This window comes from Bombina bombina, chromosome 9 (assembly GCF_027579735.1).
Source record: "Bombina bombina isolate aBomBom1 chromosome 9, aBomBom1.pri, whole genome shotgun sequence".
Taxonomy (NCBI): domain Eukaryota; kingdom Metazoa; phylum Chordata; class Amphibia; order Anura; family Bombinatoridae; genus Bombina; species Bombina bombina.
Window position 1 is genome coordinate 86,102,741 of NC_069507.1, and position 15,439 is coordinate 86,118,179.

The following is a 15,439-nucleotide window of genomic DNA, read 5'->3' on the forward strand; positions in this document are numbered from 1 at the left end:
ACACAACAATTCATTTGGTTCTGCAAAGAGAAATACAATGAAGCCCTCATTTTTGGCAGAACTTGTTTATATACAAAATTTGTCCACATTGTGAGAACTAACAGTACAAATTCTTAAATGTCAGAGTTTATAACAACACAATAATCAGCTCTCTGTTATCATATTTTTTTCAAGCTCACAGTTTCAGCATTACATAAAGTTTGCTCTGAATGTAGCTTATAGATCCTATTATTTAAAATGAGCTGCACAGAAATGACCAAAATCACAACATGTAATGATTGCTATAAATTTAAAGGGATACTGAGCCCAATTTTTTTCTTTCATGATTTAGATAGAGCATGCAATTTTAAGCAACTTTCTAATTTACTCCTACGTGCCGGCCCATATTTGTTTCAGCACCCTGGATAGCGCTTACTGATTTGGGGCTGCATTTAGCCACCAATCACCAAGGGCTACCCAGGTGCTGAACCATAATAAAGTTCACTTGAATGTGCTGAACCAAAGATGGGCCGTCTCGTAAGCTCACATTCCTGTTTTTCAAATAAACATACCAAGAGAACAAAGAAAATTGATAATAAGAGTAAGTTAGAAAGTTGCTTAAAATTGCATGCTCTATCTGAATCATGAAAGAAAAAAATGTGGGTTTAGTGTCCCTTTAATAAGACAATAGAATGCAAATTTTAAATGTTCAGATTTGTTAAAGCATGTGAGTTTTGTATTACCGACCCTAGATAACTATGGCCTAGATACATTTTTTATTGCTCATGAGCACTCACTGTGCTGAAGGTAAAAAAATAGCGCTCTCAGGTTAGCGCTGGTATTACAAGTTGAAAGTAAAAAAGCTAGCGCACAATCAAAAGATTCAGACGTGCTAACTTCTGGACTTTGGATATCGAGAACGTGCTAACTCCCTTTACCCATAGACTTCTATGGGGCAGACTAAAGCTTTTTCGATTTATTGCACGCATGTTTACCCGAAACTGAGGTAGATCAACGGCGCTAAAGCCAAAGCTGCATTAGGAATACCTCAAATTCCTATGTTCTTAACTTAGAAGAAATTATTCTTTTTATTTTTAAAAATATATTTTTATATATATGAATATTTTTTGTAAAATCTATATCTATATGAATATATGCAGTTATAGGTATAGAAATTCTATACCTATAACTGCATATATTCATATACTATAGATATATATTGTATATACATACAGGGAGTGCAGAATTATTAGGCAAATGAGTATTTTGACCACATCATCCTCTTTATGCATGTTGTCTTACTCCAAGCTGTATAGGCTCGAAAGCCTACTACCAATTAAGCATATTAGGTGATGTGCATCTCTGTAATGAGAAGGGGTGTGGTCTAATGACATCAACACCCTATATCAGGTGTGCATAATTATTAGGCAACTTCCTTTCCTTTGGCAAAATGGGTCAAAAGAAGGACTTGACAGGCTCTGAAAAGTCAAAAATAGTGAGATATCTTGCAGAGGGATGCAGCACTCTTAAAATTGCAAAGCTTCTGAAGCGTGATCATCCAACAATCAAGCGTTTCATTCAAAATAGTCAACAGGGTCGCAAGAAGCGTGTGGAAAAACCAAGGCGCAAAATAACTGCCCATGAACTGAGAAAAGTCAAGCGTGCAGCGGCCAAGATGCCACTTGCCACCAGTTTGGCCATATTTCAGAGCTGCAACATTACTGGAGTGCCCAAAAGCACAAGGTGTGCAATACTCAGAGACATGGCCAAGGTAAGAAAGGCTGAAAGACGACCACCACTGAACAAGACACACAAGCTGAAACGTCAAGACTGGGCCAAGACATATATCTCAAGACTGATTTTTCTAAGGTTTTATGGACTGATGAAATGAGAGTGAGTCTTGATGGGCCAGATGGATGGGCCCGTGGCTGGATTGGTAAAGGGCAGAGAGCTCCAGTCCGACTCAGACGCCAGCAAGGTGGAGGTGGAGTACTGGTTTGGGCTGGTATCATCAAAGATGAGCTTGTGGGGCCTTTTCGGGTTGAGGATGGAGTCAAGCTCAACTCCCAGTCCTACTGCCAGTTTCTGGAAGACACCTTCTTCAAGCAGTGGTACAGGAAGAAGTCTGCATCCTTCAAGAAAAACATGATTTTCATGCAGGACAATGCTCCATCACACGCGTCCAAGTACTCCACAGCGTGGCTGGCAAGAAAGGGTATAAAAGAAGAAAATCTAATGACATGGCCTCCTTGTTCACCTGATCTGAACCCCATTGAGAACCTGTGGTCCATCATCAAATGTGAGATTTACAAGGAGGGAAAACAGTACACCTCTCTGAACAGTGTCTGGGAGGCTGTGGTTGCTGCTGCACGCAATGTTGATGGTGAACAGATCAAAACACTGACAGAATCCATGGATGGCAGGCTTTTGAGTGTCCTTGCAAAGAAAGGTGGCTATATTGGTCACTGATTTGTTTTTGTTTTGTTTTTGAATGTCAGAAATGTATATTTGTGAATGTTGAGATGTTATATTGGTTTCACTGGTAAAAATAAATAATTGAAATGGGTATATATTTGTTTTTTGTTAAGTTGCCTAATAATTACGCACAGTAATAGTCACCTGCACACACAGATATCCCCCTAAAATAGCTATAACTAAAAACAAACTAAAAACTACTTCCAAAACTATTCAGCTTTGATATTAATGAGTTTTTTGGGTTCATTGAGAACATGGTTGTTGTTCAATAATAAAATTAATCCTCAAAAATACAACTTGCCTAATAATTCTGCACTCCCTGTATATATATACATAGTAACATAGTAGATAAGGTTGAAAAAAAGACTGAAGTCCATCGAGTTCAACCTATACAAATCTAAAATACTTACAAAAAGAGAGTAAAGGTTTGTCTATAATATATATATATATGTATAAAGAGAGTGAGAGAGAGAGAGAGAGAGAGAGAGAGAGAGAGAGATATTTTAAAATAAAAATATTTTTTTTCTAAGTGAAGAACATAGGAATTTATAGTATGTATATTTAAAAAAAACATTAAAATTGATTAAAAATGATATTCCATGTTTTAAGGTATTTATTGGAAAGAGCTCAAAAGTGTGTTTATATATATATATACACATACTGTATATCTATTTATATATATATATATATATATATATATATATATATATATATATATATATATATATATATATATATATATATATATATATATATATATATATATATGTATGTGTGTAAACATGAAATCACAAAAATACACATGTATACATACACATATTTACATCTATCTATCTATCTATCTATCTATCTATCTATCTATATATCTATCATCTATCTATCTCTATATATAAATATACACACCCATTGGAACCATTCCCAGACAAAAACCTTGCCATATTTGCCATATACCATATCCCTTTTAAAAAAAAAAATTATCCAAATAAATGTTATATTTTTTCATTACACATGTGTATGTATGAGTGTAATACTTTATTTTAATATATTTTACATGTGTTTTGTGAAACTTTATTTTTAACCTTTACACTTTACTTCAGGTCTCAAGTCGCACTAATTCTTCTTGTGCTATTTGGGCAACCCATAACTTTCAACTTCAGCGCTATTTAGCTTAATAGCGATATCCATTGAAAGTAATGGGTGCTCTAGAGTGATGTCGGCCACGCTAAACCTTCTCTTGTAAATCTGACTAATAATATCAAGTTGTGCGCTAATTTTAGCATGGTCTAGCAATACTGCTTATCAAGTCCCGCGCTGGAATTAGCGTGCCATTTGTAATCTGGGTCGATGTGTTTCCATCTCATTGACTGGAACACTAAACTCTAATTTTCTTAGCGGTTCAAACTAGACTGTGAATGGCGTACAATTGTGTGTGCTATTAGTTTAAGCTGATCGCTGACATAGCAGAAGATCAGTAAACGAATTTGAGTAGTTAATTCAGAAAAATAGGTAACTGCAATGTTTTGCAATTTTCTTTCTTGCATCTATCTCTCTGTCCGTCCGTCTTTATATCTATATTGCAGCCAAGAAAATTTTGTTTTGGATGAAATTTTGTAACAAATATGTTGGCTGTACTATTCGTTATTCGTTTTGTTTAAAGCAAAACAAATACAGGTAGCCCTCAGTTTATGCCGGGGTTAGGTTCCAGAAGGAATGGTTGTAAATCGAAACCATTGTAAATTGAAGCCCAGTTTATAATGTAAGTCAATGGGAAGTGAGGGAGTTAGGTTCCAGGTCCCTCTCAAAATTGTCATAAGTAACACCTAATACATTATTTTTAAAGCTTTGAAATGAAGACTTTAAATGCTAAACAGCATTATAAACCTAATAAAATAATCACACAACACAGAATATATAATTCAACTAAGTTAAATGAACAAAAACATTTGATAAACAGCATTATACACCTAATAAAATAATCACACAACACAGACTTCACTTGCATTTTTCTGAAAACAGTTCTTTCTATGCATTCCAATCTGGACTGATTTATAGACAGGAAGATCTTGTTCCTTTAAAATCTGTTTGATAGCTCAGGTCTGGTTGAACTGATTAATTTCAGCTTGCTTGGCTTTGCTGCAACACAAGCAGACAGCTCCACCTACTGGCTATTTTAATAAATGCACTGCTTCTCAATGCTTTTCAATAGCAGTCACATGACTGGAAAAAAAGGTTGTTATTCTGAAACGGTGTAAATTGAACCGTTGTAAAAGGAGGGCCACCTGTACTGAACTTTAGATAAAACATTTACATTAATTTTCTTTAAAACCAATGAAAATGTTCAAAGTAGCTTTATACTTGCCTTTTTATACTTGCTAGAGAGCACGCTAACCCTACCCTCTGCTTGCCAGAGTCCCAGCTGCGCTAACAGCAGGCTTAACACAGGTCCTGGGAGCCAACCCTCCTGCTGCTGTGTCTGGGGCTCTAGCAAGATAAGGATCATCGTTTGGTCAAAATGCACATCTCTAATGCATACTGTGACAAGAAAACATGTGTGATCCCTTTGGTTCTCATAAATTTGATCTGATCTTCAACTAAGTCACACAGCTTATTGAAACAAATAACATATAAATAATATGTTTTTGTGTCTTTATTGAGCGCACGGCGCACCATTTCAGTTCAGCTATGTTCTTGGGATTTGTGGTATGAATAGTCTAGTCACAATTAAACTTTCATGATTCAGATAGAGCATGCAATTTTAAACAACTTTCTAATTTACTCATATTATCAAATTTTCTTCGTTCTCTTGGTATCTTTATTTGAATGTAAGCTTAGGAGCCAGCCCATTTTTGGTTCAGCACCTGGGTAGTGCTCGCTGATTGGCGGCTACATTTAGACTCCTATGCATACATTCCTGCTTTTTTCAAAAAAAGATAGCAAAAGAATAAAGAAAATTGATAATAGGATTAAATTAGAAAGTTGCTTAAAATTGCATGCGCTATCTGAATCATGAAAGTTTAATTTTGACTAGACTATGCCTTTAAGGTCATCAGCTGAGTTGAGGTTTGGAAGATCAAATCAAATTTTATGACCAATGTATACATAAATCCAGGCAATTCCCTATATTTCAAAACTATTTGCACTGTAGCAGACTATAGCCTTGTATCTTATCACGCATCCATAAGGAATTATCTAAACAAAGAAGATTTAGACATTCATGTTTACACTGTAGAAGCAATAATGCATTTATCTTTTTAATTCCCATTTTAATTACAGGTTATTGACACAAGTAAGTGATATATGTATCATCTCCACTAAGAAATAAAGTTATTAAAATAATGATTTACACAGTTAATATCCCCGATGAAAGTAGGATACAAACACAGCTGTTCAATGTGTGGATATATTATTTCAACTCCCTTTAGTTCATTTTAGGTGTAAATTAAACTGTGACTCATTTATGTGGGATCAGTTTTCATACACTGCAGCTCATTTATTGAAAAATATTTTATATATAAACTGTTGATGCCCTCATAGAGAGTACTCATGGCTAGATGTCAACAACCAATAACTGCAAACCTCTACAAAGATACAACACAGTTAGCATCAACTAATTTTAGACTTGGTAAAAACTCTCTGGAGTATAAACTATTTCAGATATGTAGTTTATGTTTACACCATTTACAATTAAAGTCTATAGAGATTTTTATAGATAAGTAATTTGCTAAGCTTTCCAACAGGAATAGAATATACAAGAGCTCTCAACCATGGGATTGTCAAGTATTGGGAGCTCTGTTACACATACCCTCCTGCAGCTTTCTTGTGCAAATATCACATACTCCGACTATGGTCTACAATGAACCCAGCTCATGGTCCACCCAACCCTGCCCATGGAATGCCCATCTCCACCCACCCAGCTCATGGTCCACCCAACCCTGCCCATGGAATGCCCATCTCCACCCACCCAGCTCATGGTCCACCCAACCCTGCCCATGGAATGCCCATCTCCACCCACCCAGCTCATGGTCCACCAAACCCTGCCCATGGAATGCCCATCTCCACCCACCCAGCTCATGGTCCACCCCATGCCTCTGCCCATGGCCCTGGCTAAAGAAATACCACCTTAAGACTTTGAGTAGGTGGAGCTAACCTTTTCTAATGGTGGAAACTTGACAAAATCTGCAGAGGGTGGTAAAATGTTTAGAGACCACGTCACCTGAACCCTCATTGGGCACTAAATGTCACTCAAAATCAACCGGGGAATCTGTATCAATACCCCGCGATAAGCACTATTGTTTTTATGCTCTTGTAAGTAGTTTAATGTGCTGTGTGTTTTTATTATAAAATCCAGTGATATGCGGTTGTGCTTTTCTGATTTATACAGTGCGCTCATGGGCTCGTCTAAAGAACACCCACAGTGCCTCCTGCAACCCTCAGTCACATGATCTAGACTTCCCAAATGTTGGGAGATATACCCCAATATATTTTACACAAGTTTGGATGTAGAACTATAATTAGCCATGACTTCCTGTTGTCCTGGGATTCCTTAAAGGGATAGAAAGGTCAAAATTAAAATGTGCATAGATGCATTTCTGTTTTAACTAAAAGTATTTTTGCAATTTACTTCCTTTAGCAAAAATGATTCTAGTAAAAGTTGTTTTCAGCAGCATACAGACATATGCTGTGAGATCCCGTGCACCAGTATTCAAGCATTACAACTTCTCAGATTGTTAGCAGTGGAATGTATGACACAAATTAAGTCTTTAGAGACACAGTACACATGCTCAGGACCTCACAACATATGTGTGTATGTCACTGATAAACAGTAATAACTTTTACTAGAAGCATTTTTGCTAATGGAAGTATATAGCAAAAATGCTTATATTTAAAATTAAATTGCACATTTCAAATTCGACCTCTTTATCCCCTTTTAAGCTCTGCCAAAGGGTAGTTCCTCAGTAAGAAAAAAGCTCTATCTTTTGTTACAGCAGCTAGCTACACATGGGGTGTTTGTGTGTGTATATATATATATATATATATATATATATATATATATATATATATATATAGTATATATAAATAGAAAACAGCACTCTCTGGACTTAACAGCAAATCAATTTATTCGGTAACGTTTCGGGGAATGCTCCCCTTCATCAGGGTTCTGATGAAGGGGAGCATTCACCGAAACGTTACCGAATAAATTGATTTGCTGTTAAGTCCAGAGAGTGCTGTTTTCTATTTCTATATACCCTTTCATACTCTAGTACCCTGGCACCTGGAGAACTGTTCGTGAGAGTGCACCTGCCTCATGCTGCTTATATATATATAGTATATATGTAGAATAATCAAACAATATAAATTCTTTATAATCTCATTTCCTTTCACTGTGATTTATTTTTATAATTATTATTTACTTATTTATTTAATAAGATCAATACATGCCTTTTTTAATAAGTTCATTATAGAATGAAAGCTTTTTCTGTTGGTAGATTGGACTAAGAATTAAAAAATCAGCCAACAGAAATGCAAGGGCACCCCTATATAAGGAGGAACCTCACATTCAAGCTTCAGAAGATGATGCCTGCAAGAAGATAAGAAGAAAATAAGTATGAAAGATGGAAGCAGATGAGAGATGGAAGAAGAGGACAACCGGCATGAAGAAAGAATAGAAGGACCGCCAGAGTCAAGTTGGGTGAGTAGAAACTTTGGAGCTTAGAATTAGGGTTTTATGGGCAAAGAGCTGAAATACCTTTAGAACAATACCTAGGGCAATTTTTAGAGTAGTTTTTTTAGATCTGCTTTTTTTGTGGGGGGGGGGGTAATTTTATTGTAGAAAGGGGTTGTATTTTTTTTTTAGAAAATTACTAATGTAATTACTATGTATTAATTAAAGTCACTTTAGGGCAATGCCTTACAAAAAGCCCTTCTAAGGTCTATTGCTCTAGCAACTTTTTTTTTTTTTTTGAAGGGGACTTTAGTTTTAGGATAGGCATAACTGTTTTTTTTTTTGTTTGCTTTTTTGGTAGTGTTTCGTTCTTTTGGTAAGTTGTTATTTTATTTTGAGATATTGTAGTGTTTGTTATATTGTGTAACTTAGGGGGTGTTAAGTTAGGGGTCTTAGGGGGTTAGCTGTCAGGTAGTTAAGTAGTGTAGGGCTAGCTTGCATTGCGGGGTTAATAGGTTAGTTGCTATTTGCGTTGGGGGTTGTGGCGGTTTAGGAATTAATAGGTTAGGAGGTGTTTGCGATGAGGGGTTATGGCGGCGATGCGGTTAAGTAGTGTAGGGGTAGCTTGCGGTGGGGGTTATGGTAAAATAGGGGTTAAAGGGACATTAAACCCAAATGTTTTCTTTCATTATTCAGATAGAGAATACAATTTTAAACAACATTCCAATTTACTTCTATTATCTAATTTGCTTCATTTGTTAGATATCCTTTGTTTAAGAAATAGAAATGCACATGGGTGAGCCAATCACATGAGGCATCTATGTGCAGCCACCAATTAGCATCTTCTGAGCCTATCTAGATATGCTTTTCAGCAAAGGATATCAAGAGAATGAAGCAAATTAGATAATAGAAGTAAATTAGAAAGTTGTTTAAAATTGCATGCTCTTTCTAAATAATGAAAGACAAAATTTGGGTTTAATGTCCCTTTAATAGGTTAGGAAGTATGTTTCGTGGGCTATTGGCGGTTTAGGGGTTAATTAATGTAGGGTTAGTTTGCGGTGGGGAGTCAGTTTAGGGGTATATAGGTATATTTATTAGGCTTGGTGCTATATATTGAAAAGGGATCCTTTACTTTACATCACCAATGTTGTTTAAACAGTAATGTAGACACTTTTGAATATTTTGCCAGCATTCTCAACATTTTTTTGGATCTCATTTGAATATATTGCCACCTCGCAGCACTTTCAATCATCAGGGCCTTAGAGAGAACAAGTGAAAATTAAAAATTTTATTGCTTATCTCTCCTACCTCCCACTGGGAGTGTATTTTCTTCTGCTAGCTATGTTTACACAGCTTTTCTAAAGTGTATACTTAAGTATAGAAACATTTAATATAGGTAGGGATACCACAAGCAAATCAGCTAATTCAAATGCTGATATAAAAATAAAGAAGCTATTTGTAACCAATGTAATACACTCCAGCAGGTAAAACTCATAATTTGTAACAAATTAAAGGGGAGAAACATTAAGGGTAAACTGTCCTTCTAATTTGAAATATGATAATCATGGGCGCGATCCGATATCGATCGCAGTTTGCGGCGCAAGCGAGGGAACCGGCGTCGCCCGCAGTTTCAGCTCGCAACTCGAGCCATCCCATATAGGTCGCCGTCAGATGCTAACGTGCCGTAAGTCTCACAAACCAGCGATGTCCAGAAATCTGCGTAAGTACAAATTTCTGGCGTCGCCAGTGACTTGCGCCACGTTAGAATCTGCCGGCGCCTATAAAACCTGACTAAAGTCTAAAACACCCGCACTGTCTAACACGCCTCCCTAACATAGCCCGCACTGTCTAACACGCCTCCCTAACATAGCCCGCACTGTCTAACCCTCTATCCGCTATCCCCCCTCACTAGCCTAACAATAAAAAAGCTATTAACCCCTAAACCGCCGCTCCCGTACCCCGCCGCAACCTAATAAAGTTATTAACCCCTAAACCGCCGCTCCCGTACCCCGCCGCCAGCTATATTATATCTATAACCCCCTAAAGTGAGCCCCTAACACCGCCGCCATCTATATTAAAATTATTAACCCCTAATGTAAGCCCCTTACACCGCCGCCATCTCTATTAAAATGATTAACCCCTAATTTAATCTACCTACCCCGCCGCCAGCTATATTATCTATATTAACCCTAAGTATATTATAGTTAATATAGGTATTACATTATATATATTAACTATATTAACCCTAATTATATTAGGGTTAATATAGTTAATATAGTTACTATAGTATTTATATTAACTATATTAACTCTATCTAACCCTAACTAAATTTATATTAAATTAATCTAATTCATTTATAAACTAAAATATTCCTATTTAAATCTAAATACTTACCTATAAAATAAACCATAAGATAGCTACAATATAATTAATAATTACATTGTAGCTATGTTAGGGTTAATATTTATTTTACAGGTAAATTGTTAATTATTTTAACTAGGTATAATAGATATTAAATAGTTATTAACTATTTAATATCTACCTAGTTAAAATAATTACCCAATTACCTGTAAAATAAATCCTAACCTAAGTTACAAATACACCTACACTATCAATAAATTTAATAAACTACTAACATCTATCTAAAAATACAATTAAATTAACTAAACTAAATTACAAAAAAAAACAAACACTAAATTACAAAAAATAAAAAAAAGATTACAAGATATTTAAGCTAATTACACCTATTCTAAGCCCCCTAATAAAATAATAAACCCCCAAAATAAAAAAAATTCCCTGCCCTATTCTAAAGTCAACAAATTTCAAAGCTCTTTACCTTACCAGCCCTTAAAAGGGCCTTTTGTGGGGCATGCCCCAAAGAATTCAGCTCTTTTGCATACAAGAAATACAATACCCCCCCCCCCCCCCATTACAACCCACCACCCACATACCCCTATTCTAAACCCACCCAAACCCCCCTTAAAAAAGCCTAACACTACCCCCCTGAAGATCTCCCTACCTTGTCTTCACCACACCGGGCCGAACTCCTGATCCGATCCGGGCGATGTCTTCCTCCAAGCGGCAAAGAAGAATTCTTCCTCCGGCGATGTCTTCCTCCAAGCGGCAAAGAAGAATTCTTCCTCCGGCGACGTCTTCCTCCAAGCGGCAGCAAAGTCTTCATTCTTCCGGCGGCATCTTCAATCTTCTTTCTTCGCTCCGCCGCCGCGGAGCATCCATCCCGGCCGACTGCTGAACTTGGAATGATGTACCTTTAAATGACGTCATCCAAGATGGCGTCCGCCGAATTCCGATTGGCTGATAGGATTCTATCAGCCAATCGGAATTAAGTTAAAAAAATCTGATTGGCTGATTGAATCAGCCAATCAGATTCAAGTTCAATCCGATTGGCTGATCCAATCAGCCAATCAGATTGAGCTCGCATTCTATTGGCTGTTCCGATCAGCCAATAGAATGCGAGCTCAATCTGATTGGCTGATTGGATCAGCCAATCGGATTGAACTTGAATCTGATTGGCTGATTCAATCAGCCAATCAGATTTTTTTAACTTAATTCCGATTGGCTGATAGAATCCTATCAGCCAATCGGAATTCGGCGGACGCCATCTTGGATGACGTCATTTAAAGGTACATCATTCCAAGTTCAGCAGTCGGCCGGGATGGATGCTCCGCGGCGGCGGAGCGAAGAAAGAAGATTGAAGATGCCGCCGGAAGAATGAAGACTTTGCTGCCGCTTGGAGGAAGACGTCGCCGGAGGAAGAATTCTTCTTTGCCGCTTGGAGGAAGACATCGCCGGAGGAAGAATTCTTCTTTGCCGCTTGGAGGAAGACATCGCCCGGATCGGATCAGGAGTTCGGCCCGGTGTGGTGAAGACAAGGTAGGGAGATCTTCAGGGGGGTAGTGTTAGGCTTTTTTAAGGGGGGTTTGGGTGGGTTTAGAATAGGGGTATGTGGGTGGTGGGTTGTAATGGGGGGGGGTATTGTATTTCTTGTATGCAAAAGAGCTGAATTCTTTGGGGCATGCCCCACAAAAGGCCCTTTTAAGGGCTGGTAAGGTAAAGAGCTTTGAAATTTGTTGAATTTAGAATAGGGCAGGGAATTTTTTTTATTTTGGGGGTTTATTATTTTATTAGGGGGCTTAGAATAGGTGTAATTAGCTTAAATATCTTGTAATCTTTTTTTTATTTTTTGTAATTTAGTGTTTGTTTTTTTTTGTAATTTAGTTTAGTTAATTTAATTGTATTTTTAGATAGATGTTAGTAGTTTATTAAATTTATTGATAGTGTAGGTGTATTTGTAACTTAGGTTAGGATTTATTTTACAGGTAATTGGGTAATTATTTTAACTAGGTAGATATTAAATAGTTAATAACTATTTAATATCTATTATACCTAGTTAAAATAATTAACAATTTACCTGTAAAATAAATATTAACCCTAACATAGCTACAATGTAATTATTAATTATATTGTAGCTATCTTATGGTTTATTTTATAGGTAAGTATTTAGATTTAAATAGGAATATTTTAGTTTATAAATGAATTAGATTAATTTAATATAAATTTAGTTAGGGTTAGATAGAGTTAATATAGTTAATATAAATACTATAGTAACTATATTAACTATATTAACCCTAATATAATTAGGGTTAATATAGTTAATATATATAATGTAATACCTATATTAACTATAATATACTTAGGGTTAATATAGATAATATAGCTGGCGGCGGGGTAGGTAGATTAAATTAGGGGTTAATCATTTTAATAGAGATGGCGGCGGTGTAAGGGGCTTACATTAGGGGTTAATCATTTTTATATAGGTGGCGGCGGTGTAAGGGGTCAGATTAGGGGATAGATAAGGTAGATGGCGGCGGTTTTAGAGGCTCACAGTAGGGGGTTAGTTTATGTAGATGGCGGCGGGGTCCGGGAGCGGCGGTTTAGGGGGTAATAACTTTATTAGGGATTTCGGGGGGGGGGGGGGGGGGATCGCGGTTGACAGGTAGATAGACATTGCGCATGCGTTAGGTGTTAGGTTTATTTTAGCAGATCGCGGTTGACAGGGAGATAGACATTGCGCATGCGTTAGGTGTTAGGTTTATTTTCTAGTTAGTTTAGGGAGTTACGGGGCTCCAATAGTCAGCGTAAGGCTTCTTACGGCTGCTTTTTGTGGCGAGGTGAAAATGGAGTAAGTTTTCTCCATTTTCGCCACGTAAGTCCTTACGCTGCATATTGGATACCAAACTGCGCGGGTTTGGTATACCTGCCTATGGCCCAAAAAACTGCGGGCGACGGCAGAAATATACGCGCGTAACTTCTAGGTTACGCCGTATATGTGATACCAAATCCGCGCAAATATTGGCGTCGCCGGCTTTTGCGGGCGACGCTTTATATCGGATCGACCCCCATAAATCTTACACTTTTATGTCCTTTTAAGGTCATTTTGCTAATAAATCTCTGCTTGTTATGATGTATACACCACTATATCTATATATACTGTAAATCTTTCAGCACTGCTAACAACGAGGTAGTGAAATTGGCCTTGTATGGGGTTAAATAATGTGCCAATTTGGAATGATGATGTGTCACTTTGCTATGGGTTTAATGAGGATTGCTTTCTTGTACCTTCCTGAAAAACAAGGCTACACCATCTTTCCAGATCCCTTGCTGCCACTTTTCAGCATGAGAAGTACATTTATCAGTGACATCTATCAAAGACCCAAACAGCATCAATTAATCATGTAACATAGCGAAAACTAAGATGAATTATCAATTATTTTTGATGAAAAGGGAAATGATTATTAGGACAATTTAGCAATAATGTTGGCATCAAGGCCTTATCAGGATTTAATATTTCATAATCAATAAAACGGCATAAAACAACATCTTCTTAAAAGACCATTAAATACAACAGAATTAAATAATAACAGAATTTATGTTTACCTGATAAATTACTTTCTCCAACGGTGTGTCCGGTCCACGGCGTCATCCTTACTTGTGGGATATTCTCTTCCCCAACAGGAAATGGCAAAGAGCCCAGCAAAGCTGGTCACATGATCCCTCCTAGGCTCCGCCTTCCCCAGTCATTCGACCGACGTAAAGGAGGAATATTTGCATAGGAGAAACCATATGATACCGTGGTGACTGTAGTTAAAGAAAATAAATTATCAGACCTGATTAAAAAACCAGGGCGGGCCGTGGACCGGACACACCGTTGGAGAAAGTAATTTATCAGGTAAACATAAATTCTGTTTTCTCCAACATAGGTGTGTCCGGTCCACGGCGTCATCCTTACTTGTGGGAACCAATACCAAAGCTTTAGGACACGGATGAAGGGAGGGAGCAAATCAGGTCACCTAGATGGAAGGCACCACGGCTTGCAAAACCTTTCTCCCAAAAATAGCCTCAGAAGAAGCAAAAGTATCAAACTTGTAAAATTTAGTAAAAGTGTGCAGTGAAGACCAAGTCGCTGCCTTACATATCTGATCAACAGAAGCCTCGTTCTTGAAGGCCCATGTGGAAGCCACAGCCCTAGTGGAATGAGCTGTGATTCTTTCAGGAGGCTGCCGTCCGGCAGTCTCGTAAGCCAATCTGATGATGCTTTTAATCCAAAAAGAGAGAGAGGTAGAAGTTGCTTTTTGACCTCTCCTTTTACCAGAATAAACAACAAACAAGGAAGATGTTTGTCTAAAATCCTTTGTAGCATCTAAATAGAATTTTAGAGCACGAACAACATCCAAATTGTGCAACAAACGTTCCTTCTTTGAAACTGGATTCGGACACAAAGAAGGCACGACTATCTCCTGGTTAATGTTTTTGTTAGAAACAACTTTCGGAAGAAAACCAGGTTTAGTACGTAAAACCACCTTATCTGCATGGAACACCAGATAAGGAGGAGAACACTGCAGAGCAGATAATTCTGAAACTCTTCTAGCAGAAGAAATTGCAACCAAAAACAAAACTTTCCAAGATAATAACTTAATATCAACGGAATGTAAGGGTTCAAACGGAACCCCCTGAAGAACTGAAAGAACTAAATTGAGACTCCAAGGAGGAGTCAAAGGTTTGTAAACAGGCTTGATTCTAACCAGAGCCTGAACAAAGGCTTGAACATCTGGCACAGCTGCCAGCTTTTTGTGAAGTAACACAGACAAGGCAGAAATCTGTCCCTTCAAGGAACTTGCAGATAATCCTTTCTCCAAACCTTCTTGAAGAAAGGATAGAATCTTAGGAATTTTTACCTTGTCCCAAGGGAATCCTTTAGATTCACACCAACAGATATATTTTTTCCATATTTTGTGGTAGATT

General features: G+C 37.3%; 1 protein-coding gene across 2 annotated transcripts in view; it reads right to left on the reverse strand.

The window, feature by feature from the left end:
* FAM13C (family with sequence similarity 13 member C) overlaps nucleotides 1-15,439 on the reverse strand; it is a 564,754-nt gene that overhangs the window by 338,980 nt on the left and 210,335 nt on the right. The window lies entirely within an intron of this gene.